This window comes from Squalius cephalus (assembly GCF_949319135.1).
Source record: "Squalius cephalus genome assembly, contig: scaffold_78, whole genome shotgun sequence".
In the NCBI taxonomy this organism is placed as follows: Eukaryota; Metazoa; Chordata; class Actinopteri; order Cypriniformes; family Leuciscidae; genus Squalius; species Squalius cephalus.
Window position 1 is genome coordinate 7,669 of NW_027645785.1, and position 4,989 is coordinate 12,657.

The following is a 4,989-nucleotide window of genomic DNA, read 5'->3' on the forward strand; positions in this document are numbered from 1 at the left end:
ATTTTTCAAGTCACTCATTCCGTATCGGGGCAGCAACTTCAGCAGCCCAAAAAGGCCTCTCCCAACAGCAGATTCAAACCCTTGGGAGATGGTCCTCCGATGCTATCAGGACAAACCGGTTCCACATTAAAAAAGCTCACCAAACCCTCATCGAGTAAAAAAAAAAAAACTCTATCCCCTCTTTCCTGTCTCCTCTTTCCGTCCAGCGAGCATTGGTCTCACAGCGGACGGAGTGAGAACTTTCCCAGTGGAGCACTTACATTTTCTCTTTCATCCAGCGATGCAGTGTGAGAAAAACTCCCGGGCAAGCACTCATTTTCCTGTTTCCTTTCCGTCCAGCGAGCATTGGTCTCACAGCGGACGGAGTGAGAACTTTACCAGTAGAGCACTTAAGTTTTCTCTTTCATCCAGCGATGCAGTGTGAGAAAATCTCCTGGGCAAGCACTCATTTTCCTGTTTCCTTTCCGTCCAGCGAGCACTAGTCTCACAGCAGACGGAGTGAGAACTTTCCCAGTAGAGCACTTACGTTTTCTCTTTCATCCAGCGAGCATTTGGTCTCACAGCGGATGCAGTGTGAGAAAATCTCCTGGGCAAGCACTCACTTTCCTGTTTCCTTTCCTTCCAGCGAGCATTGGTCTCACAGCGGACGGAGTGAGCACTTTCCCAGTAAAGCACTTATGTTTTCTCTTTTCTTCCAGCGATGCAGTGTGAGGAAAAACTCTGGGGCAAGCAATCATTTTCCTGTTTTCGGTAAACTACAACCACTCCTCATTGCAGACCAACAGGAGCCGTCAGCCCAGGCAGTGAGCCACCATTACGGGCCTTCCTGGTCAAGCATCCAGGCCCCTTCTTGAGATGCCAGCCCGCCAAACTCGGCACTCATTTGGGGGGTCTTTAGTCCGGCGGCTGTCCTCTGCTTTAGCCTTTGGGGGGAGTACTCTGGGTTCGGGCCGAACTCCGAGCTCGGAGCCCTCCCTCCGGACAGCACGCCATATACGCTTTAAACTTACCCATTCAAATTATATGTAAGTGTGAACTCGTGAAATGATGTTTTATTAACAAGGTTCGGGAGGAGCACGCTCAGATAATTAACACAAGTGGAGAGCACTCAGCAATCAATGGTAAGAGGTGTATATATACTCAGCAGTCTCACCTCATTCCATTGACAGTTTTTGCAGCATCCCTCCACCACCCCTTCTCCACACTTCTAGTCCTAAACACTTACATACGGGGGGAGTACTCTGGGTTCGGGCCGAACTCCGAGCTCGGAGCCCTCCCTCCGGACAGCACGCCATATACGCTTTAAACTTACCCATTCAAATTATATGTAAGTGTGAACTCGTGAAAAAATGGAAAATCTCCTGGCACTGATGGGCTCACCTCAGAGTTTTATAAATTATTTAGCAGAAAAATAGCACCAATTCTATTAGAGGTTTTTAGACAAAGTGTAGAGAACATTTCTTCCTCCAACCCTATGTCAAGGTATAATAACCCTAATTCCAAAGCCAAATTATGATCACCCTTTCATTGATAATTGGTGCCCAATAACTTTATTAAATAATGACTACAAAAGAATAGCTTTAGTTTTGGCCAAAAGACTAAAATGTGTCCTAAATTCCATCATTGATGAAACACAGTCAGGATTTCTGCCAAACAGACATATATCAAACAACATACGCTTAATTTTAGATCTATTGGACTACTCATATTTACTCCCAAAAGAAAGTTTTGTTTTATTTTTAGACTACTATAAAGCGTTTGACACGTTAGAACATGAGTTTTTGTTTCAAGCATTAAATAGAATTGGTTTTGGTGAGTCATTTTGTAAAATGGTCAAAATACTGTATATGAACAGTAGTAGCTCCATTAAGTTGAGTAACGGTACCTCTCCCAGATTCCTCTTAAACCGTGGTGTTAGACAGGGATGTCCAGTATCTCCCTACCTTTTTTTAATTGCGACACAATTTCTTAGTTTACATATCAAAGCAAGCCCTCTTAAAGGCATCAATATTGGCAATACAGAGAATTATTAATCAGTTAGCGGATGATACTGCTCTGTTCTTAGAAGACTCTCTGCAAATATCAGCAGCCTTATTACCTTCATCTTTTTTCTAAAGCCTCTGGCCTACATCTAAATCATAATAAATGTGTCACGGGTGACAAAATGCTGGGAAAAGCGGAACCTTTCTTTCTTTCCATGTTCCCCGAGGGGATTATTTTGGTGTAACGCCTCACTCCGGTTCCGGGTGTAGCGGAGATATTTGCTGCGTTCCAAACCGCATACTTCCCTACTATTTAGTATGGGAAAAAGAGTAGGCGAGCGAAAAAGTATGTACGAATCCAAAAGAGTAGGCGAGAATTACCTGGGTGACGTACGAATTATCGCGAGATTCGGACTTAAGTGCGTTCCAATATGCCTACTTTCCTACTATATAGTAGGCGAAAACAGTACGTGAAGGAAGCAGTACGTTCGAAACATCAGTATTCATAAAAGAGTAGGCGAGAAGTTCCCGGATGGCTTACTGCTTTCGGCCAGATTTTCGAGTGCTCGACCGATGGCTACTCTTCTATCCCAGGAGGCCACGCGAGAGGATACGTCATTATAAAACATCGCAGAGATCAGCGACGCGGGTGCTTTCAAATGTGAGTAAACACGGTTCCTTTTGTTAAAATTGCATGTGTTGAACTACTGTAGAGTAAACTGTTGAATTGTTGAAGGTGTAAAGACGTTACACAGTATCTATAGTTGTGCTTTTGCTGTAAAAACACGTTTTATTATGTATAACGTTAGCTAACAGGGGAGCTCCAGTAAAGACACGTAAGTTACGTCTCTAAAGTGGATTTACATAAACAAACCATAGGCTACATCAAAGACGCTTATTTTAAATGTCTATTTACATCTGACAGGAAAATCTTGAAATATCACAACATGAAATAGACATCTGAGTGATGAATGTGTGCTATTATGTAGAACAAATCTATAAAGTATAAAAGTAACTAACGTTAAACATAAGTTATCTATTTTATTTGTCCATTACTGTTGATAAATTGAGGAACATTTATGTTGGATAAAAAGTTAAAACAACCTCAACATGTAAATGTAGTGTTGAGTTCATAAATCACAGAGGTAACGTGGATCTTGTCTGGATGTTACAGGGTCAGATGAACAGATGTGTGTTTATCTGCTGGAGAGTTGCTCATGAAGCTGAATGCTGCCATCAAAGGCTTTGAGTGAGTATACTACAGAAATTAATAACAACTATTTAAATCTTAAGTTGTAGTTTATTTTAATTATTGTAATTTCAAACAGAGCTATTACAGCACTTTTCTGATTCTTGATTTCTGTGAATTTGCTGCAGATCTTTTGTGGTGGAGCAGGACCTGCAAGGGAAGATGATGGCGGCATTTGTGGAAAAAAAGCGTTTTTGTCTTCTAAATAATACTGAAATCAAATGGCATTGTGTGGTTAAAATTACTGCTTTTGTGTTATGTTTGTGCATTTTGTAGGATCTGAAATGTCAGCGGGCTGGTGTGAGCACTGAGGATGAAGAGCACAGAGCTGAATCCTAGAGATGGTCCCTCCATCACTCCACTTGCCTCAGATTGTGAAGCACAACACATCACGCAACAACCTCCGGCACAAGGGAACGGCTCACCTCTGGCGGTCAGCTGATTCATCAGAATAAAGCTGCAGAATGGGAACCGCTGTGTTGAGACGGCAGAAGGATGTGGTTCAGCGCCTGTAGTCTACATACATGATTGTAGTTTGAATAAAGCTTTGTTTCTTGTGTTGACTTATGCATTTGTTTATTGTGTGATGGTGACTTTCATTCATTCTTTTACTAATTTATTAATATTTCTCATTGTTGTCAGTAAATAAAATATAATTATTTAATTAATGTTTTATTTAATTGTTTGAAAGAAAATGTAGATATGTTCATTATATACACATCTAGAGTGTATTCAATCATGCATAGCTATGTCATATGACATACATTACATTTTGTTTGTTTTATTGAATTATATAATTTTCAGTAAAAAGTCATACAATTAACTATTGGTCAGCATTTATCTTTGTTATTATTGTATGTTTTGGGGTGGGATGGAAATGCAATTCATTCTGAGGTAATATTAATTTTTAATATTAATGATACTTAAATTTTTCGAGTATAAAATCAACAGTTTTCCTCCAAAGGCAAATCTTCGCACAGCTGCCCTTTGTGCAGACATTACAAACGCTGAGGAAACCGTTCTAGGTAGGGCTGTCGAGTTACTGATGTTATGAGATCTGTAAAAAATCTCATTATGTATGCAAACCCATAATATATATATATATATATATATATAATGGGTTTGCATACATAATATGAGATTTTTTACACAGGAAAAAAGAACCTACAAGGTTGAATATCTTAATATATATTTTCTTAAATAATTCATTATAATACATTTAAAAAAAGCATTTTTTGTTATTTATAGGCCTGAGAGATGAAACGACAGTTAAATTCAACAAGAAAAAGAGGAAAAAATAAAGCAGTTAGCCACTTTTGCTTGTGGATGAAAATATTTGGATATAAAAAATTAACAACATATTCAAGAGATGACAATTTTGGGATTTCGTAATAAAAATAAATAACATCGTTAAGGATAAAACGGTAGTTCACATTAGTAGGGTTAAATAAAATAACTTAAATCAACCCTAAATGTATTCACAAAATAAATGGGCAGCAGTTTCTTCAAAAAGACCACAAAATGAGCAAGTTTAATCAATATCAAGATATTTACAGATAGATGAATTAAACGTGTCGTTCAAATCTTTTAAGTTGTTGCACGTGTGATAACGCGTCGTAGGTCACATGATAACGTCAACATGGCAGATGTCCGGTTCGCATTCATACTCAACGAGATTTGGCTATAAAGTACCTACTCTTTTAGCGCTCGTTAAGTAAGTACTTATTGAAATTGAGTACCTACTCATTGAGTATGCGG

General features: G+C 39.0%; 1 long non-coding RNA gene across 1 annotated transcript; it reads left to right on the forward strand.

The window, feature by feature from the left end:
- The first annotated feature begins 2,209 nt into the window (after window positions 1-2,209).
- On the forward strand, window positions 2,210-3,794 carry LOC307154257. Its single transcript, XR_013820327.1, has 3 exons — window positions 2,210-2,643; window positions 3,157-3,231; window positions 3,360-3,794. It is a non-coding gene; the product is annotated as an uncharacterized lncRNA (long non-coding RNA).
- The last annotated feature ends 1,195 nt before the right edge of the window (window positions 3,795-4,989 follow it).